Source organism: Peromyscus maniculatus, chromosome 9 (genome assembly GCF_049852395.1).
Source record: "Peromyscus maniculatus bairdii isolate BWxNUB_F1_BW_parent chromosome 9, HU_Pman_BW_mat_3.1, whole genome shotgun sequence".
NCBI classification, from domain to species: Eukaryota; Metazoa; Chordata; class Mammalia; order Rodentia; family Cricetidae; genus Peromyscus; species Peromyscus maniculatus.
In genome coordinates, this window is record NC_134860.1 from 38,323,565 (window position 1) to 38,346,730 (window position 23,166).

General features: G+C 43.5%; 1 protein-coding gene across 5 annotated transcripts in view; it reads right to left on the bottom strand.

Annotated features, from left to right (window-relative positions):
• Lrmda (leucine rich melanocyte differentiation associated) overlaps positions 1-23,166 on the bottom strand; it is a 1,030,542-nt gene that overhangs the window by 781,360 nt on the left and 226,016 nt on the right. Inside the window, exon 1 of one of the 5 annotated variants that reach the window (XM_076544653.1) lies at positions 1,044-14,687. The exons of the other annotated variants lie outside the window; for them this stretch is intronic. The gene's annotated coding sequence lies outside the window, so the exon portion shown is untranslated. Of the gene's footprint in view, positions 1-1,043; positions 14,688-23,166 lie in introns of those variants that run through there. 5 annotated transcript variants of the gene reach the window in all.

Below are 23,166 nucleotides of genomic sequence, written 5' to 3' on the forward strand. Positions count from 1 at the left end.
GGCAAAGGTTGGCCCTCTACCAATGGAGATAAAGACTTACATAAGTACCCAAGACAAGCACTCAAACCAGAAGCCTAAGAAAGGCCTGAGAGAAGGTTCACGTCAATCAGGAGCCCGCCGGCCTTCTCTCAAGAATCCATTAAAAGAGTAACCCTGACACTTGAGAAGTGGAGGCAGGAAGATCAGAAACTCAAGGTCATCCTTGACTACATAGTAAGTTTGTGGCTAGCCTGAGCTACTTAGGACCATGTCTCAGAAAGAAGCCATTAAGATAATGCCACTTGCTTCTCCCCTTATGCTGATCCAACACATTCCTTCAACAATTTTTTTTTTCACTAAACCTTGTTCCGAGTTCAGATCCAACATCCTGGCTGGAAAGAATACCTAAAACAAGAAGTGGCTTTGAATTATCAAACACACATCCCGAACTGAACTTTCTAGAAAGACAGTATTCCTTAGGCTCACAGATCTTGTCTCATCCAAATACCTAGTTTGCAGAACTCGATTGATGAAAGCTGTGGAGACTACAAAACATGAAAACAAATAAGAAAAGCACCATCAACAGTGGAAGTGAAGGAACTCGGACCTCTCAGGCTAGCCAGACTGTAGACATCATGAGACTCTGCCATGCATCAGATGCCAGATGTTAGAATGTAGGGAAGATGCAGAGATCCCAAGTCTAGCTCAGGAGCTTTTGGTCTGACTGAGAACACATCGGACCAGAGTCCACTCGATAGACACATAAGCATGAAGGGCAGGGTTAAGAGTGCTAAGGGGCTCTTGGGTAGCGTGGGGTCTAGAGAATGGGCCTCTCTAAGAGAGTCGCATTTGAGCTGAGGCCTCAAGATACATAGAAGGCCAGAATCACAGCAAGCATAAGAAGCAGATATCTCAGCCCCCGACTGCAGCCCCAACATCCTCAAAGACAGAGGCCACATCTCATCTATCTTGCTACCCAAGTGTCTGGAAATCAGCAAGCTTTCAATGGACACACTGAAGAAGGGTGGATGAATGAGGACAGGTGTGCAGCTGGCTATAGTCACCTGGGAAACTCCTCTTGGTCTGTCTTTCTCCTGGGAGGTGGTCCTCCACCTCCTGGGATAACATTGACCACATTTACATAGTAACAAGGAAATGGAGGAAAGCGGGAAATGCCTCCTCTTTGCTAGGATCGGAAACAGCATCACACTGAGCTCTTCAGCTGCGTCCTTCAGCCTTGCTGAACCAGAAGGCCTGAAGCTGCTGAGTCCACACCCTGATCTGAGCACTTACAGCAAAGTGTAGTGGTTTGTCATTTCCAATATAATTTTTCTATGGCTCCATCTCAACAAAGTAACCTTTTAAAATAATTTTTTAAAGCCCTACCTGTCTCAAATGAAAGGACTTTGTGATGTCACAAGAGAGTTGAGGTGATGGCAATCAGAAAGGAAATGCTGGCTGTAGCTTTGTTACCTTGTGGGTGTGAGGTTGATCAGATGGCCACAGTAGATCTTGTACCTCCCCTCTCCTCATTTGTGAAAGACAGGACTATTGCTGCTATTTAAGTCCCATAGTGAAATCTAAAGTTAAAGCCAGGGCCTCTTTACAATGGCCACAAGATGAAAATTCATTTTGGTGACTGTCACAAAGGGCAGAGGTAGAAGATAAAGTAACTCATGTTTAGAATCCAAAATATGAGAGATCTTTTGATCTGACCCAGCCCATAGATTCCAGAGGCCCTCGTATAAATCTATTTGGCCATTTCTCTCACTGACTGACAAATTTTTGAGAAGGAAAGGGACTCTAGTGTTCCCTCACACTGACCTCTAATTCATTTCCCAATTCGTCTTTACCCAACAAGACACTTGAGATAGAAATTCTAATTTCTAGGTTACCAGCCATCCCAGGGCTGATTTCCAAAGTCCTTGCAATGAGGGTGGAATTATGACTGTGAGGGTCTGTGCTTGCCACACAGACATGAGGAGTGGAATTTCAATCCCAGAACCCATATAAAAGCTAGGTAGGCATGCTGTCCTGCCTATAATCCCAGTGTGCCAGAGACAGAGATGGTAATCTCCAGAGCAAGCCAGCTAGCCAGATTAGCCAAAACAGCAAGTTTTGAGCTTAGTGAGAAATCCTGTCTCAGCCTTGGGTCTTGCATGCACATACACACCCACACATAAGTATGTCCATGTGTATGCTAACATACAGGCATACACACATGTGTTGGGGAATATTATTTTAAAATGTGTTACATTTGTTTATGCTGTGGAACATTCGTTTAATGATGCTAAGATGTGTTGCATTCTTTATATTGCATTTGTTCAACTCTGGGAAACTGTGTTACTTTGCCTGTCTAAAATACCTGATTGATCTAATAAAGAGCTGAACTGTCAGTAGTTAGGCAGGGCTGGTAGACAGAATAAATTGGAGGAGAAATCTAGGAAGAGAAGATGGAGGGACAACAGAAGGAAAAGGAGAGGAGGACATCAGGGGCAAGCCACCCGGCTACACAGCAAGCCACGGAGTAAGAAGGAAAGAAAGGAATACAGAATAGAGAAAGATAAAAGCCCGGAGGCAAAAGGTAGGCAGGATAATTTACGTTAAGAAAAGCTGCTAGAAATGAGACAAGCTGAGGCTGGGCATTCATAAGAAAGAAAAGTCTCCATGTGATTATTTGGGAGCTGGGTGGTGGGCCCCCAAAGAGCCAAACAGTTAAAAAAAATTAAATACATGCACACTATACTCACATATATACTCGATAATACCAGGCCAGGAATGATGGTGTTTCAATGACACCTTTAAGTCCAGCACTCAGGAGGCCAGAGACGGGCAGATCTTTGTGAGTTCTAGGCCAGCCTGGTCTACATAGTATGTTCTAGGCCAGCCAGGGCTACACAGAGAGACTCTGTCTCAGAACAAAAGATCTTGCATTAGCTCTCTCAGAAATACCTCCATATGTTGCCCAGGTCAGACTCAGATCCATTAAAATACATAAGTGCTGACTGGTGGAGCAACAGAGGAACAAGGAGAACACTCCACAATAGCAGTAAGTCCCGTGTGCTCTAGACCCAGCGACAGGGCTCCAGGAGAGGGGGAGCATGGGCAGGCGCTTCTTAGCCTCCACACTCAGCTTGGCATCCAGCAGACGCCTTCCACAGCCACAGGTCCACAGTGATAATGAAAAAGACATAAGGCTTCCTCAGCCAGCTCTTGTGCAGGATAAAAGAGACCAAACAAACACCATTCAAGTACCTTGCCAGACATGGGAAAACAAGAGCACGGCACGTTTCCTTCCCCATTAATTTGGATACGCAGTAGTTCTCTAGGATTACAGTAGCACACATTGTTCATATAAGGTTATGAACTGGTTTTGCATGGTTCTGTTGCTATAATTTAATACCATCCTAAGTGTGATGTATCCCAGCCATGATTAATCCTGCCCAGGCTATAGCCAGCTTCTATAAAAAACCAACATGAAATACAGGACTCTTAAAGCCTTGGTTAAATCTGCAAGATGTGATATTAACACAGCTCCCATGTAGACAAGCGACACCAAGACCATCTCCATGTTTCCTTTTGTGCTCTACAAGCAGCTCCTTGGCCCACCTCTTACTGGAGCCTAGAAAATTCTGTGAGGACTGCTTTGGCCTGCTTTACAACAACATTATTAATACTGCTCAACCACAAAGTCAAATGACAGATAAAATCTGAATAGGCCCATTATTGTTTTTAAAAGGGACTAAACAGGCTATATAATTTGTTTGGGCCTGTAGTGAGCCCAGCCCAACACGACAGAGGTACACAGCACAGCCAGCCAGCCGCTGGAGCTCAGCAATGTGTAAATCCCCTCCCGGAACACCATGAATTCGAGCAGATCAAAGTTTTAAAATGTCAGGCAAGTCTCTGGGGACCGAGATGCTTTATGTTTTTTATACAGTGGGCATTAATTTCAGATGGGAAGGGAAAGCCGCCCCGCTTGCTCCATTTTTTCTTAAGTTTCGTGTGTCCACTTTTAACAGGCTCCGCAGCAGGATTGATGCTGCGCTGAGTCCATTGGTTGGGCTCAAGGTGAGCAGAAGGTCCTTGTGGAAAAGGACCAAATATTCACCATGTGGCCTGACATAGGACATTCAAAGTAGAGCTGAACACTAGAGGGGCAAAGCCTACCTCCAACTCCTGATAAGTGGGTAGCTTCCCTTGGCTGACAATGTTCTTCCTCACAGGGTTGCCAGGAAAATTCACTGTGTATGTAGATGTTACACAATATTCAATATGCATACATAGCTGTGTATATGTACATATTATGTAGCATAGCTATATCTATATGTTTGTAAACATGTATATATTTAATAACATAGCATGTGAATTCATATATATGAATACACATATGTATAGAGTATGTATCACACAGACACACACACATGTATACATGCTTTATGCTGTTGCTTTAATTCATAAACAGCTCTTCTCTTGTTTAACATTCATGGTTTTTTTTTTCAACTGTCCCACAAAGGAAACTGATTACTCATGCATCCATTCATTTAGTCAGAAGAGACTGATTCTGTGGTTCTTTGGGATCCAAGAGGAAAAAGGACACCATCTCTACTTCAAGGAGTTTCCAAGTCTAATCCTATGTGACGTCTGGAAGTCTTTACTGCCAGTGTAGGTCAAGGGACCTCCTTGGTCCCACGATGACAAGATAGCCGACCTAAGCACTCTGGCCTTGGAGGCAGGAGGCCGGAAAGCTCATGACTGTGAGACTGTTGCTCTGTATCACGGGCACAGGCTGCTTGTTTGCCTGCTCATCCTAGTCTTGGACCTGACACTTGCCCAGGCCAATGAAGTGCTGCTGTCTTGTCACGTGAGTTAAGTGTCCCCGTGCTGCCGCACACTCCTGATACAGCATGAGAAGGGCCTGCCTCTTCTTCACTCTGGGCTTCCAGAGCACACACGGGGAGAAGATCAGAAACCAATATGTCTACCTGCTACCCTGCCCCATCTGCCTGACCACAGTCAACCTACAGAGAAAATAAGGAAATGGCTCCTCACATAAACCATGTACAGATACGTAGACTATGTAGAAACAGCTGACCACTCTAAGACCTGCCCAGCACCCAGTCCAGAAAATTACTCCTTCATCAAAAGCAATTTGGCACAGCCCAGCTACTAAAGCATTAAAATGAGATTATGATACAAAACACGCTTTTCATAGCCAAATCAATCATTCTGTCGCAACTCCTCTGTGCTTGGTCTCAGCTCCCTCTGTGTTGAAAGAAATTAACACAAAATAAGTTGATCTTGATGAGTGTGATTCAAATCAATAATGTTAATTGGGCTCCTGAGCGTCAGGTGAAATGACTTCGGATCAACAAAAGGTTAATACAGCTCCCTTGCTGCAGCACTGCCTATGATAAATCTATAGCGGGCCGAAAGTTCCCATGTCATTAACAGCCCGTTTATCATGCTAAAAAGACAGGGACCTTCTCTCTACAACATGTTCTGTCGGTGCCCCTGAGCAGGTTAACTAAAGGCCACACCTGAGGAAGGGCCGATGCACTCAAGGAAAAGATGTGAACTTCTGGAGGATCATCCTCTTCTGGTCTAATGTAATCCACTCCCCTTTCCTTTGTGGGAGAACACAGGACACCTGGATTTTTTGCTTTATGGGATATTTCATTCTCGATATATAATCTACTAAAAGAGAAAATATACAGTATTCTTATTAAGCAGATGTGATATGTAAAGGGGGGAGGTGAGGCCTGCTAGAGCACATGAGAAGAGAAACAGGAAAACAGAAGTGGTGTTATGAGGCCCCGTCCTTAAAGAGTTACAGTCCACTGTGAGAGAGAAATAGACAGGTAATATCTATGTGCAATAAGCAAGCCTTTAAAAAAAAACTGGAAAAGGGTTGGCAACTTTCCTTATTAAAATCCTTCTTTCTGCTTTTGACATTGTTTAGGATCTGCTTCATGAGAGATCAAATTTACTCCCCTGTCTCAAGATAGGGCCCAACTTAGTAATCCTATCAGCAGTCCAAGGATGGGATATAAGCCTAGTTAAGTTTACCAAACTTGTGGGACCCTATCTCGAAGATTTTTATTTGAGTGTGGTGATATTGTGTTCCCCCAAAACATTGTGCACCCTAATAAACTTATATGGGGTCAGAGAACAGAACAGCCACTAGATATAGAGGCCAGAAAATGGTGGCACACAGGCCTTTAATCCTATCACTTGGGAGGCAGAGATCCATTCAGATTTCTGTAAGTTTAAAGCCACACTGGAAAGAGCCAGGCATGGTGACTCATGCCTTTAATCCCAGGAAGTGTTAACAGAAAGCAAAAAGGTATATAAGGCATGAGGACCAGGAACTAGAGACTGGTTAAGCTTTTAGGCTTTTGAGCAGCACAGTTCAGCTGAGAGGCATCCAGTCTGAGGATACAGGATCAGCTAAGGAGTTGGCAAGGTGAGGGAGCTGTGGCTTGTCCTGCTTCTCTGATATTCCAGCATTCATCCCAATACCAGGCCCTGGGTTTGTTTTTATTAATAAGAACTTTTTAAGATTCATGCTACATTTGAGGGACTGAACTTCTTCTCTCTTGCAGTACTTGAAGCAAGAGACACAGTTTTAAGGAGCGTCATGAACAAAAACCACCTCTCAGGGGCCCCCGGAGAAGCCAATGCTGATCTGTTTTCCTTGGAGATGGCTTGACTATTTCACTGGTTGGTTACTGTTGACTTACAATGAAGAACATCTGTACTATTCAATGTACATCTGAGTACTGAAGAAAGAGACGGTATGATAAGCTAGGCAAATTTACATAGACCACATCAGAAGTAGAATTCATTCCAGGCCTTGAAAAAAAGAAAAACAGATAAACTTCAGTGGGCAAGAGGGTGAAAAATAGATAAACTTTAGTGGGTGAGAGACTGTAATGTAATAAAGAGATAAAGAAGAATTACTGATCTAGACACATCACCAGACTGGCAGTGTGAGCCTTATGGTGTTTACGATAACAGCACCAACACAATGCCATGTGTAAGCAACTATTTCTCAGACTATTTAACCACCTCATTTAATCCTCACGTCCCCTAAGAAAGATGTGTGACAATCCCCAAAACGCACCTGCCAAGCAACCCAGACAGCCTTTGTGACTTGCACAATGTCAACAAGCATTGCCCTGGCCTCACTTGTATCTAAAAGAGAAATGTGGATCTGCTGGTTATTGGTTGTGTGAATCATTTTTTTTTTTTTTACAGATTACTCAATTTCTCTGAGGTTGTATGGGACTAACACGAAATGATACATAAAATGTGCTTGCTGCACACCTAGTACTATATATGTGATCCATAAATAGGAATTATTATCTTTACTATTTTAGGAAAAGCAAGCCAGGCCTGAGTCTTACAGTCACCCTCGTAGGGAATCAGAGGCTGGGGTAGAAATCACAAGGTAGAAACTCCACACTGTACCGTCCAGGGCTTTCTAGATACAGAAAAGACTGCTTCTGTAGAACTAATCCTTTGGCCCTGAAGGTGCCAGCCCCAAACCAGAGAGCTGTCTCTTAGGGGTAGTGATGCATGGCAAGGATTGAGTATAAAGAGTGTGACACCTGGGCCCAAGAGGCACAGCAGCCTTCTGAGACATCGCTCTCCTATTTGCTGTACACCAAGCAAACCCAAACCTAAAGGTTTCCAGACCCTTCTCCCACATTCCTCCATCCCCTAGCTTTAACAAAGCTAGAGATCACATGTTCAGTAAGGAAATAGGAGACAAATCTGACTGGACTCACTACACCCGTGCTCTCCTCCAACACTGTGAGCAGCTCATTTCAGCTGTCACTTACTGGAAGTAAAATGACAAATATCTGTAATATCTGTCAGGTTATGAATGCTTTAAAAAGAGTTATGCAGCTGTCAACATTTTGATGACTTTAACAAGAGGAAAGTAAACGAAGAAGAGGAAACGCCGTGTCTGTGGAGTTCCCAGTTGAGAAACTTATCTAGTACTTCTATTAATAAAAATCAAATTACCTCATATGAAATGCAAGCAACCAAGACTTCCAGAGAAAACCAACAGAGGTGAATCTGTTAATAATCCTGCCAGTCCTACAGCTGATATCATCAGAGCTGACTCCAGCATCTCAGTAGGAAGTGACGAGTTCTCCTAAAGGAATGTAAGAAGTGAGGAGTTCTACTAAAGGAATGTGATGTCTTTGCTCAACCTCTGCCCACTCTGCTCCTCTAAGAACAAATGTGCAAAATTCTCAGCACAGAACTAATCTGTTCAACTTTCTTGTCTCATCTTAAAAATTAATAAATTCTAGATATAGTGGCACATTTCCATAATCCCAGCACTCATGAGGTTGAGGCAGGAAGATCATGAATGCAATGGGGCCAGCCTGGGCTACACAATGAGACCGTGTCTCAAAAAACCAAAATCAATGACATCAATAACAAATATTAAAAAGAAATGGCAACATGCTGTAGTTGACTGTGCACTGTGCATCCCAGTTCACCAGGGAGAGTCACAGTGCATAACATTGACCTCTGCATAATTTATAAATAAAGTATTCTAGGTCATTATTTTAGATAAATAAAATATCATTATTTTAGACATACATATATGCAAATAGATTTGTTCAGGCATATGAGTGCAAATACATGTAAATGTATGTATACATATATACGTGCTGTCAGTACTTATATGTAGGTCTGTGCACATGTATATACATACATGTTCATCTCTTGTGTGAGTGTGTGTGTGTGGAATGAATTCTCCTTCATTTATAAATGGATTTCACCTGTGACAGTTTAGTGTCGGGAGACAAACATGACATTTTAGAACAGAGATTTCCATAGTTATGTGACATCAAATATTCACAACTCAATTAAACTAAAATAAAAATAAGGGAAGAAAACAACTTTACATTTGATTCACATTTTTATTTAACTGCTTTAATCACATATAAATTGAAAGTTACCAACAAAACAAGTCTCTGGGCACTGGGATGGGTGGCCCTACTTTTACTTTAGAAGGGGGTTTAACTCAGTGGGTAGTTGGCCTCAATATTAACCTCTAAACCAGAATCCACCTTATTAATCATTAAATGGTGTCAGTTTTTCAAATGCATCTGCTACTTCCCTAATATCAGTGAAAGACAAACCAGAAGACAATAAGTAACACTCTATAAAAGTGGGGTTCCACAGCGGGCTTTGAGTGAGCACTGTGTGTTCATGTGTACAGATGAGGCTAACACCACCACTCCCCATTTTCATAAACATCCTTTGGGTAATCTAACCCATGCACAGGACAGAAGATTCTGTGAGTCCAGCGCATTGTGACTTCCCTTGATGAAAAAACTGAAAATACCAACCATGAAAGATGGAGGGGCCTTATTTCATCAACCTTTATTCATCTATATGTATGCCTTTGGACCTAGAGGAGCTACAGCTAAATTCTTCAAAAAAATTATGGATACTCTGTCCCAAACATCTTCTAGATGCAGAAACTGAATCAGATGGAAATTGGGACCAATACCCCTCTTTGAGGGTACCTGCAAATCAAGAATAGCTAAGTCCCTTCCTGGTCTCTACATTAAGTGACTAACAAATATCCACAGTTTGGGGAGGGAAGACATGTTCTGCCACACATAAAACTCCACATTGCATGGGGTACTGCCATAATTCTCATGGAAATCAATGAGTTCTGTGACGATCCAACTTCTTTTCTCCAACCAGTCCAGAGATAGCAAGTGCTTTATGGTGTTCCTCATAATGCTGAGAAAATCCAAAGCTAATATGGCATGGTATTTTTATTAGGGCCATTAATGCAATAAATATTCAAATGTTAGTGAGGGTAGGGTTGGTGTGACCTCATGGGGGAGAAGAGACCCAGAATGGTCTCCCAGCTAAGTTTTGTGAAGTAAAAGATATCCATAAGGAACCGTGGTGGGGCCAGGGAAGAAAGACAAGGGAATGTCAAAGTCACCTTCCCACCCACACGGTTAGAGATAGTTCTTCACAGACTCTTCTGAAGATATTTTTAATTGGAAAATGATGATGACAGGAGTATGGTCTATCAAAGGGAAAAGTGATTCAGGATAGAGGTAAGTAAACAAAGCAAAGGAAATGCAGCTATTCACTGCCAATGCAGAGGGCACCCTGTAAGAATAAGTAGGACTCCTGCAGACAGCCCTACAGGAGCATGGCCTTTGGAAGGGGAGATGACAGTGAACTTGTGTCTTCCTATTGCAAGGAGCCAACGTGATCCAGTTGTGAGCATACAAAGAAGTGGCTGAAGATAGAAAGGCACGCCTTTGGGAACTATATTTTCAGAGGGCACCCAGAGACAACAGTGTCAAGACAGTCCTGTACTTGGAGAAGTCACAGAGATCATTTCATCTAAACCATGGCCGAGAGTAAGAAGCCTGCAGTACCGCATCCTACGGAAGCCCAGACACAGCTTTGGCTCCAGCCACAGGAGACGTCTAGGCCGCTCCCTGTGGGGATCTGAGAAGAAAGCACCACCGTGCAGTCTAGTGCCGAGGGATAGGGAGGGCCCAACCAACAATAAGCCGGATCCCTTCTCCAGAAAGGAAGGAAGTTCCTGGTGGGCTTCAGACCCCTCTGCCTCAGCTGGGAAGGAAGGACACTAGTCAGATCCTTCCTGCACTGGGGACATTTTAAAGGCTGTGCATCCGTGTCTCCTCCTCCAATTCAGCAGGGAGACCTGGATGGGCCACTGAGGGTTGTTGCAGGCCATGCATCGGGGATCATGCTCTAAATGGCAGGGGACAGAAGGAACCCTGAGGCTTGCAGATAGATTCCTTCAGCGCTCTAAGACTACAACCCACACTCCAAGGAGTGACTCATAGAATGAAGTGGGTATCTCAGGGCTGCGGAGAAAAGCCAAGACCTAGGACAAGACTGTAAAAGTCAATGGCTATCCAGAAGGATGACAACTATCAGAAGCATTACGTGTTCATATGAAATCCTCAGAATAATCAAAAAATAACTATCTTTTTAAAAGTCAACTAAAAGAGCTTATTGTGGTCAAAACCAATTTCATATACTGTGAGCATCACTTCTGAATGGAATAGAGTGGGCAGAACTAGACAAAAACGGCAGTGGGGAATCCCAAAGTACACTGTCCGTTGAGACATCTCATGTGTGCACGTGCATGCACACACACCACAGACACATGACACACATATACACACCACACACACATGCATACGCATGCACACAAATACACATACTAATTAAATTGTGTGTGATATTGCTCTGTCAAAGGTTTACTTCTATGAAGACCATAGAAGTTTGTTTTTAAAGGTTAATGATGGGTTCCAGGTGCAGCACTCTCATTTTATAAAAGGGTTCCCTGCAACCCAGGAAGAAGAGATTACCTGAGTGGGGATTCAGGAAGGGGATGGCATGCCTAGCTAAACTCCAGAAGAGACCCAGCCTCTTCCCACCAGCCCCTGTTACCTCTGTGAAGTTAACGCTATACCAGTCTTCGGAGCCACCATGGCTGGAGACGCGTGTTAAACCAGAGATCTCATCCCACAGTTTGTTGTCCTTTCCAAATTCTGCTTGAGGTGTGAAGTCACTGGCTCATCCTTGCCTCTTCCACATGGGGATTCCCACCAGCACAGACTCCAGCTGAACTGCAATCCTAGCACTTGGGGACCAGAGGCTGGGAGACTTCTGGGAGTTCTGGGCCAGAACACTGTAAGACTCCAAGTCCAACTCATACCTATAATCTCAACATTTGGAAGGCAGAAACAGGAGAATTGCTGTGGGTTTGAGGTCACACTGGGCTACACAGTCTGTGCTAGCACAGGTTACAGTGTGATACTATATCTCAAAACACAAGAAACAAACAAAATCTCGACTTAGATCTTGGCCTCTTTAAGGGATGACTTTTGGCTCTGCCATTTTGCCACAAAGAGGAGGAAATAGTAAATGAGGCACTGGGGTCATGCTCACACACTGAGGTCATGCTCACACAGGTCATGCCCAGCATCCGAGATAAAGCATCTCTCATTTTGCTTTCATCTGCATCTGTCATGTCCATAAGTGATAGATTATGATTCCATGAGTCCATCAGAGTTCCACGCTGCAGAATTTAACAGGAAAAACATAGGACTTCCACCGGCATTTTCAAGGACTTAAAATGTGATTAATAGGCATGCAAACAAGTCAATACCAACTTATTTTTCACAATTATGTAGAAAGAAAAAGGCCATCGGAAAACTACCTTGTCTTCCCCTTAGGAAAAATACCATTAGTGTAGCCACATGTGATGGTGTTTATCAGTAATCCCAGCACTGGAGAGACTGAGGCAAGAGAATCACAAGTTCAAAGCCAAGCTGGGCTATACAACAAGTTTGAGGTCATTGGGCTACTTAGTGAAACTCTGGCTCAAGAATGTAAATAAAATAATATCACCAACATCGTTACCTCCATGGTAGATACCTGTGAAACTGAGGTGTGGTTCATGTCACTCTTGGCTCCTCTGAACCATTTGCTGTCCGCCCAGTTGGCATCACACAGAGACACTGAACACCTTCATTCATAGATCTGGGACCACAGATCCCAGAACCAAAGAGCTACCCTGCAGAGCTAATCCAGGCAAAGGCAGGAAGGCAGGCAAACCCTGCCCACAAGCCTTCCCCCACTTAGCATGGAAGTGCCCTCATTTGGGCAGTAACCTCAACACCGCAAGAGCCTCTGAGTGAACAGAGAGGAACAATTATCGAAAGCAAAGGGCCTCTTTAAGGATAGCTTTATTCAAGATGGGGGCCTCCAAATGCACCGTTCAGTCACTGGGTAACGACACTTGTTTACACTAAGATAATATTCTCCAAGGGGGAAAGAGAAGAAAAATGAAACTCAAGGTTTCCATATATTTACCCACTGAAAGGAAGCCACAAGGAGCAACTTGCATGAGATATAAGGAACCAGTGGAGGTTTCAAACATGCTGTTTTCAGGTTATCACTCTTATCTGTTATAAAAAAAATTACAAACAGCTGCTTTGAGAGATAAGGGAGCGGGAAGGTGTTGGATATGCTGCCCAGATGTTACTAAAATCCTCCCCCTGTTAAACTTATCTCCCCAGAACTAAAGACACCTCTAATCTTTTCTAATGGCTTAATCAAATGAAATAAATGGCTTGGTAAAATATCTTCTTTAAAACTCACATTACAGGCCACACACACACACACACACACAGTACTCATACAGAGAGAGGTAAAATTCAAGGTAGTACTCAATATTTATTATAAGGAAAAACTCACCCCCACACTAAAACATGCTTATATATTTTCTCAAACATAGTAAACTGGAATATATACCAGTGATGATCTCAGAAGAGAGCTGGAGGGATGACTCAGTGAATAAATATAAGCATGGGGACCTGAGCCCTAGCCCCACATGGAAACGGGGCACAGTGGTATGTGTCTGTCTTCCCTACATGCGGGAGATACACGGATCTCAGGGCTCACTGACCAGCCAGTCAAGCCAAAAGGGGGAGCGTCTGGTTCACCCTTGTACCTGCTTCTGGGACAAGCACACCTGCACATATGAGCATATATGTGCATACACCACACACACATACACACACACACACACACACACACACACACACACACACACACACACACAGAAAAAAGGTTTTAAATAAAATTTTAAAGGCTCTGAGTGCTTTTGTTAGCTAATTTCCTTAATCACTAGTATTTCCTTTGCCTTTGGCATAGATAGACGCTCCCTTCCTTCCTTCCTTATTCCAAGTATCTGTTGCTTTCCTACTATATGCCCTATGCTAGAAAGAAGGGGAGGAGAAAACGACACAGATTGGAGAAAGGTAGAAGAGATAAAAGATGGAAGTGGTAAAGAAGGGTTGTGTCAAGGGTGAAGAATGAGAATAAAGAAAGAATATTGACTATGTGTCCAATCGAGGTGCCAGCCTCTAGTCACATAGCAAGGCATGAAGGTCATGGTGCACAGAGCAAGCATTCTACACCCAATCCATTAGCCTCTTGTGGGCGGATCTCACATTTGTGCTGAGCAATTCATCACTCTGGAATGCAGAACTGAGAGTCAAAGGTTCTTTAGAGAATATATAGGTTTACATCCATGTTTTACCTCAAGACAAGGGGCTACCGGAGGACAGGATCTGAGTCTCAATGAGTCTCAGTACACACCCAGTCCCACATGAGTACCAAGAAAAAGTATCACCATTCAGCACACTGAACAATACAATCAGGATGTACAGTACATAAACAAACAAACAAACAAGTAAGTAAGTAAGTAAATAAATAAATAGTGTGTTTTCTGATTTGAAAAATGAAGGTGTTCCTCCAGGTAACCACAACCTTTTCTGGTATCCACGTTCCTTCAGTTGCCATCAAGCTAGGCCTAAGTGGGTCTTGGATTTCCATTTTCATCTGCATTTTGAACGTCCAAGGAAGCATGGGAGACACTTCACACCTCCAGCTGACTTCATCCTCAACTCCACTGTCCACTATATAGGTTCAGTAGAGCACTCTCTCATAGGAAACTGATGATTCAAAAAACACCCTTTGCTTTTAAAGAACACATCAAGGAAGCACATGACTTGTCTTAGCTCTCTCATTGGACACCATACCAAAGAGGAAAGGATGGGTTGGGCTATGCTGTCTTTCTGCATCACTCTTACGACTACATCACTAAGAGCAGTAATACTCGTTAATAGGCAAAAAGAAGTCTAATGTCTGGGGTGTCAAGCAGGCCCTGAGGAGAACTCAGAAGAAGCCAGTGGGGAAAGTCAAATCTTCAAGGGAAAAAGGAAGAGCCGGCCCCAGTGGGGAGCTAAAGGTTCCTTGGAAAGGGAACATATCTGGAAGGCTAGAGAAAATTCAAGACTTCCAAGCAACCTCATAAACTACCGCCAAGAGAAAATAATCCTTAAATCGTTATTCTCACTACCTCACAAACTCCCAAAGGGACTCATCTGATATTTGCCAAGATGCGCCCTTTCAAGGTTCCCACAGTTCTCAGAACAAAACACTGGCCCCTGACTGCCACACTGTCTTAGAGATTATGCTAAAGACATAAGAACCTACTCACTTGAGATCTGTTTTGTAGACAGGTGACTTTCAAGGCTCTTCCGTGTGTGTGTCACAGAGTAGCCTTAGGGAAACTGGAGCCACCACACATGAAACAGGGCTCTGACTCCCAAGGGTTTAAAAGAATGCAATAGGTGATGTGATTGTTCTTGTGGGGGGAAAGTAATTAAGTAGAAAGGTTACTAGAGAGCACAAGACTTTTTATAAAGATGGCCTGCTTCTTAGGCTTTTTCTGGCTCTTTCTTGCAGCTGTATCATATCTAAATATGTGTTCTTTGAAATGGAGTAAGATGAGTAATCTCCTTTGATGAGGGATGAGGGCAGGAAGGGGCCTTCGCTGTCTTACATGTGGTGTTTCTCACAGAAGGCTTGAAAGATCTACAGTAACAAAAACCTGAAACAGAAATTTTGAGATAAGACCCATGTGGAGTGACAGCCGCAGACCTCAAGATTCTGCATGCCCTCTTCTGGGGATCAGGCAGTGGTAAGGTCATTATGCTAGGTGATTTCTATACCAACCTGACATAAGCTATGGCCATCTGTGGGAAAGGTATCTTAATCAAAAAAATGTCTCCACAGAATTGGCCTGTATACAAGTCTGTGAGGCATTGTCTTGATTGATAACTGATGTGGGAGGGCCCAGGCAACTGTGGGATGATGCCACCCCTGGGCGGGTGGTCCTGAGGCACTTTTGAAAATAAACTGAGCAAGACAAGAAGAATAAGCCAGTAAACAGCATTCTTCTTCAGTCTCTGCTTGAGTTACTGCCTCCAGGTTCCTGCCCTGCTTGATGCCCTGACTTCCCTCAGTGATGGACTGTTACCTGGAAGTATGAGCAAAATAAACCCTTTCCCCTCCCCATGTTACTTTTGGTCATGGTATTTTATCACAGCAACAGAAATCCTAACTAAGGCATTCATGAAAGTTTAGAGCCAAAAGATTAACAAGCATTGGGGACATGGGGTTTTCTATCTTTCTTTTTTCTTTTTTAATATTTTTCTCTTGTGTGTATGAGTGTTTACTGGTATATATATATATATCATGTTCTTGCTTGGTGCCTGTGGAGGCCAGAGGTAGTCATTAAAACTCTTGGAACTAGAGTTATAGATGGTTGTGAATTGCCTGACCTGTGCTGGGAACTAAACTCAGGTCCTCTTCAAGATCAGCAAATGCCCTTAAGTGCTGAGCCATCTCTATGGCCCTATATGGGCTTTTATTATGTAGTTCTCTCTGCCTTGACAAAGATAAGGGGGTGCTGGGAAGATGACATAATCAGTTAAGTATCTGCCCTAAGTTCTAGCCACAGCCCTTACATAAAAAACCAGACATGGTAACACACACTTGCATCCCAATTCTGGGAGGCAGAGACAAGAGGATCCTGGGGCTCTCTGGCCAGCCACTCTAGCCAAATCAATAAACCTCAGTGCTGTGGGATGTCTTTCTATATGCTGTGAATATGTGTTGCTCTGATTGGTTGATAAATAAAGCTGCATTGGCCTATGGCAAGGCAGCTTGGAGGCAGGTGGGAAATCCAAGCAGATAGACAGGAAGAGAAAGGAGAGGAGGGGGGGACACCAGGTAAAAAGGAGCAGCAAGATATCAGCAGACCAATAGAGCTGCAGGACACGTGGCAAAACATAGACTGATAGATTAACCAGTCATTAGAGCTAGCTAACAAGAAGCTTGATCCGTAGGCCATATAATTTGCAATTAATATAAAGCCTCCGAGTGATTATTTTATAAGTGGCTGTGGGACCGTGGGGGGGGGGGTGTCCTAGTGAGAGACCCTGTCTAAAATCAACGTGGGTAGCTCCTGAGGAACATCACTCAAAGTTGACCTCTGGCCTTTCCATACATGTACATACATGTGCACCCACACATGTGTACATACAGGAACACACACAAATCATGAAAGTTTGCCAAGCTGGAAAAATAAGCATCTGAAAGACAAGATGCCTCCCATGCTCTACCTTGACCCCCAGATGCCTTTTAAGAAGAAGGATGAGAAGACAGACTGGAAAGAGGAGGTTTAACTGGACCCTTTATTGTTTTTCATAAGCTCTTGAGTTTCTCTGCAGAGTCTAAAAGACTTACACAGCATTTTTTGTTTAAGCCAGTAATGTTTCTCTATTTACTCTTCAGTCTGGGGACTTGGGGTGCGTTTGTCATCGTTGTTGTGTCTGTTGTCATCGTTGTTGTATCTGTTGTCATGGTTGTTGTGTCTGCTGTCATGGTTGTTGTGTCTGCTGTCATGGTTGTTGTGTCTGTTGTCATGGTTGTTGTGTCTGCTGTCATGGTTGTTGTGTCTGCTGTCATGGTTGTTGTGTCTGTTGTCATGGTTGTTGTGTCTGCTGTCATGGTTGTTGTGTCTGTTGTCATGGTTGTTGTGTCTGCTGTCATCGTTGTTGTGTCTGCTGTCATGGTTGTTGTGTCTGTAGTCATGGTTGTTGTGTCTGTTGTCATCATTGTTGTATCTGCTGTCATGGTTGTTGTGTCTGCTGTCATGGTTGTTGTGTCTGCTGTCATGGTTGTTGTGTCTGTTGTCATGGTTGTTGTGTCTGTAGTCATGGTTGTTGTGTCTGCTGTCATCGTTGTTGTGTCTGCTGTCATGGTTGTTGTGTCTGCTGTCATCGTTGTTGTGTCTGCTGTCATGGTTGTTGTGTCTCTTGTCATGGTTGTTGTGTCTGCTGTCATGGTTGTTGTGTCTGCTGTCATGGTTGTTGTGTCTGCTGTCATGGTTGTTGTGTCTGCTGTCATGGTTGTTGTGTCTGCTGTCATGGTTGTTGTGTCTGTTGTCATTGTTGTTGTGTCTGCTGTCATGGTTGTTGTGTCTGCTGTCATGGTTGTTGTGTCTGTTGTCATGGTTGTTGTGTCTGCTGTCATGGTTGTTGTGTCTGCTGTCATCGTTGTTGTGTCTGCTGTCATCGTTGTTGTGTCTGCTGTCATGGTTGTTGTGTCTGTTGTCATCGTTGTGTCTGCTGTCATGGTTGTTGTGTCTGTTGTCATCGTTGTTGTGTCTGCTGTCATGGTTGTTGTGTCTGCTGTCATCGTTGTTGTGTCTGTTGTCATGGTTGTTGTGTCTGCTGTCATGGTTGTTGTGTCTGCTGTCATGGTTGTTGTGTCTGCTGTCATCATTGTTGTGTCTGTTGTCATGGTTGTTGTGTCTGTTGTCATGGTTGTTGTGTCTGCTGTCATGGTTGTTGTGTCTCTTGTCATGGTTGTTGTGTCTGCTGTCATGGTTGTTGTGTCTGTTGTCATCGTTGTTGTGTCTGCTGTCATGGTTGTTGTGTCTGTTGTCATCATTGTTGTATCTGCTGTCATGGTTGTTGTGTCTGTTGTCATGGTTGTTGTATCTGCTGTCATGGTTGTTGTGTCTGTTGTCATGGTTGTTGTGTCTGTTGTCATCATTGTTGTGTCTGTTGTCATTGTTGTTGCTGTCTAAGAACATTGTATTTGAGGGACACAGGCATGAGGAGGCAAGGGTGGAAACCCTGCACGACGTCTCCCCTCTGCTATGCCTTGGGCCCTCTGGCTTCTACAGGAAGCCATCCTGCACATTTCAAAGTGACTTTGGAGCTTACAAAATAAACACATTCTTCAAGTTATTCATCTCGGCTCATGAAGAAGATTGTTTTTTCCATACTAAAGGTCATTTATATTAATATTCTGAGAACAAGTAGCTAGTGACCAAGGAGGGGCATTACTGACAAGCCTTTAAAGGGGAGGCAAATGTTGCTTATGCCATCAGAGTAGGTCTACTTAGCATCCAGTAATGTTTCATTAGCTAACAAGGCATTTGCTTCCAACGAGTAAAAACTGTAATAAAGAGATGTAATATTTTAAAAAGTAATGAGCGTCATTTTTTCCTCTATTTTATGTTGCTATTAAAACTGGCCTTAACTGTGTTTCTCATCTGCTCCTTTTCTTTAACTACCATAATTTATGCAGATAAATGTTGGGGGAATCACATCAGGAACACTGTTCAGATTGCTACCCATAAATGTACTTAGCCATTATTTTCTTTTCTCCTACTTATATGTCTTCATATTACAAAAATCAAGTTGCCAACATTTAAAATGATATATTGTCACCAAAAAGCACTGAGGCATAACATCAAATAATAAATTATTTGTGGTTGAAGGTTAAAGCCAAGTTGAAGAGATAACAATGCTTTTGTTACTTGGGACTCCTTTCAAATGGCAGTGGACGGAGGGAAGCTTCCAGGTGACAGAACTGACATCCTGTGATCACTGTCAGGCTGCAGATTTACTGCAAAACCTTAAGTACTGTCAAGGGCAGATCAACGTTTCTGATAATTCACAAAATAATTTGGCTTTACATAATAGATATAATGTTGTATGACTTCGAAAGCCACCCTTGCTGTCTAAACACAGATATAAGAAGCTGCTCTGTGGCTTTTCCTGTCCTCGGGAACACAGCTTCCGGGAGGATCGGGCTACAGGGTCAGACCAGATTTCATCATGGGGGAATCTTGTGATCCCATTCCTTCACTCATTTCCTCCAGGAAATCTCATGGGGAAAACAAAACAAAACCAAACAAACAACAACAAAACAGTGTAAACCTCTACGGAATGAAAGTCCTTCAAAGTCACTTCAAAGCCAACACCCTATGAAGTGAGGATGCGCCTCAGGATCCACAGGATCTGAACTACAGCTTCGTCCCAGCACAACATGAGTAAGACAGATCCACCAGAGTCTAACTACTCCGGGAGAGCACAGGACAGAGTGTTTCACACAGTCTGCTATTTCTACGGATTTATTAATAACTTAGCAAAGCTCAAGTCCGGTGAGTCTGGTGCCTGGAGCACCTGTGTGCTTTCACTGTTTCATGCGGGTTAGGGAGGCTTAGTAACTGGCTTGATTAACTAGACCACCAGGCAAAAGCCACTGGTCAGCTTAAGTAAGTTTACTATGACATTGGTTTTGGTTTTGTCCTTTCATTGAATAGCTGCTCTGATATGGGGATGAAAACCAGGGGTGGGGGAAGTGTTATCTTCATGGTTTTATTGTGCTTGAGAACCCAAGAATGGTTAAAACTGAGCTTCCTAACCCAAAATTCCCAAATCAAAAACTTTGGGAACATGGATAGCTAGAGTCTGGAGTTCTGAATTGGGAGGGTCTCAACTGCTGGGTAGTGCAGTATGGGCAGGCACTGAGCAGAGGTCCACACTCCCCATGCCTACCTAGACTCATGGCAGGCTCTGAGAAACAGGAAGATGAATGTTCGCTTTCACAGAGCAGACCTGAAAATCCTCAACAGAGCCCCAGGTATGTGCCCTCAATGGATCACAATGAAAGACCCAGAAGAACTTGGTGACTGGAAGCCATGCAAGTGGCCCAGGTAGGAAGGGTCAGACCACAGGAGGACAGGAGGACAGGAAGTAGTAGATCTGAAGGAAGCTACTGGTACTTTTTGGCTTCTGGGTACCTCATTTGTACCAGCTGCTTATAAACTCCCTGGAAGAGGACTCCCAGATTGGGAATATCTGATTCTCACTGTGGAAAATCTGGGCAATGGACAATGGTGGTTAAGTGTGCTGGAAATAGTAGTGTGTTTGGGGGCATGTGTGCATGTACTTATGCACATTTGTGGGAAGTACACACATTTGTGTATGTGTGCACACAAGGCCAGAAGTTGAGTTAGATGTTATACTCATGAGTTCTATGTCAACTTGACATAAGCTAGAGTCATCAGAGAGGAGGGAGCCTAGATTGGGCTGTAGGCAAACCTGTAGGGCACTATCTTAATTATTGATTAATAGAGAGGACCCAGCCCATTGTGGGTGGTAGCACCCCTGGGCTGGTGGTCCTAGGTACTATAAGAAAGCAGGCTAAGCAAGCCATAGAGAGCAAGTCAGTAAGCAGCACTCCTCCTTGGCCTCTGCATCTGTTCCTGCCTCCAGGTTCCTGTCCTGTCTGGGTTCCTTCCCTCATTGCTTTTGATGATAGACTGTTATATGGAACTGTGAGCGAAATAGACCCTTTTCTCTCCAAGTGGCTTTGGTCATGGTGTTCGTCACAACAATAGTAACTCTAAGACAGATGACTTCCTCAACTACTCTCCATCTTATTTTTGAGACAGGATTGCTCATTGAACCTGAAGCTGTGGTTTAGACTAGACTTCTCAAGCTAGAAAGCACTAGCTTCTCTTTGGTCTGCCTCCCCAGCTCTGAGACTGCAGATGCATGCTGCCACACAAAGGTACAGGCAATCCAAATTTAGGTCCTCGGGGCTTTATAGCAAGCATTTCACTGACTGAGCCAGCTCCCTGGTCCCCAAATAGTAGTGTGGTTTTGAAGGAGAAAGAATGGGTTTTGATTTACAAGGATCCAACACCTAGTGGGGTGGTTTGAATAAGAATGGTCCCCATAGGCTCATATATTTGAATGTGTGGCCATTAGACAGTGGCACTACTTGAGAGAGATTAGGTGTGACCTTGTTGGAGGAAGTGTGTCATTTCATTTGATGGTGGCCTTCGGGTTTCAAATGTTCAAGCCAGGCCCAGTATCCCTCTATCTTTCTCTCTTTCTACTGTCTGCCAATCCAAATGCAGCATTCTCAGCTACCTCTCCAGCACCATGTCTGCCTGCATGCCACCATGCTTCTAGCCCTGATGACAATGGACTAAGCCTCTGAACTGTAAGCTAGTCCCAACTAAATGTTTTCCATTATAAGAGTTGCTTGTGGTCATGGAGTCTCTTCATAGCAATAGAAACCCTAGCCAAGACACCTAGCTAACAGTTAAGGCAGAAGTTGAGGAAAATCCTTCTTTAAAGAACACACATGTATGTTCACATGCTTGCATTCACATACCACAAATACATACAGAAAGAGAGAAAGAGAAAGAATCATACAATACACAATAAAAACCAATGAAATAAAGATTTAAAAAATATAATGAACAAGAAGGCATGCAGGCATGCTTTTAAGACGAACATGTTTCATCATCTATAAAACAAGGTTTTAGAATTTTTAGTCACTCCCCCGTCTACATGACCACACAAGTGCTGTCCAATAGCCAAGCAAGATGCTTAGTCATCCCAGGGCCTTACATCCTACGCAATCCATGCGCTGTGTGATCACAAAATCTAAGCACATATGCTCATGTGCGGGCGGAAGGGTGGGGGTAGGGCCGGGAACCTATAAAAGCGGGTTCCACCTATTCCATCCCTTTCTTCCTGCACGGCCATTCCCCCGGCCTATGCACACCCCTTCTATTCCCTTCCTTTAATAAACTTTTACAGTGGGCTTCATCGTGCCTCGTGGCTTCTCTCACATGGTAAACAGTGCTGCTTAATAAATAACACTGTGCCACTTAATAACACAAGGACTCAATCCAGATCATACCTATGGTTTCTCCCAGCTCTCCAGTCTTACATAAGACAGGAAGAGAGTCTGCATCACAACACAGACAGCCTGGCAACAGGACACTCACCCTTGAAATAAAGCTGAATCTCACCCAGTGAAAGGACGCATCCACTACCGACATCTTTAAAAGTCTATTCTTAGTGAGATTATAAAGTCATTAGAAAATGCCAAATACTTCCAATAATCACGGGGGTGGGGGGAAGGGCATGTACTATACATTGTATAAACTGAATTATGTTTATTTTGTATGAAAGTTGCACTTTGGTGCTTTGGCCTCGGGGTGGAAACATTCACCCTAGTTCTTGCCTCCTGGGGAAGGAAATACAGCACTGCAGATCCCCACATCTCTGCATGCAACTATCCTTCCTCTTCATCCACCTGCCTTCCCAGCCAAGAGATGTTCAGCTGCAATTCAGTTGTGTTGATAAAGCCTGGACTTACTTGGACTGATCAAGCCAATGCTTGTTTCTCCAGCCTGGGTCTGTGGGAACATCCGGGAATCCAGAGAGGAAAAATTTATAATTTTATGTTTTAGGCCTAATGATAGGCTTAAAAACTAAACGGTTCTGGGTTCGACTAGCTTTTAAAAGTGCCTTATCTTGGAGCACTGCCTTGAAGTTCATACTGCCTTAATCTTTAATATGCTGGTCAAAATGCCATACCTGTTCATCACCAAAGAGCTAACGC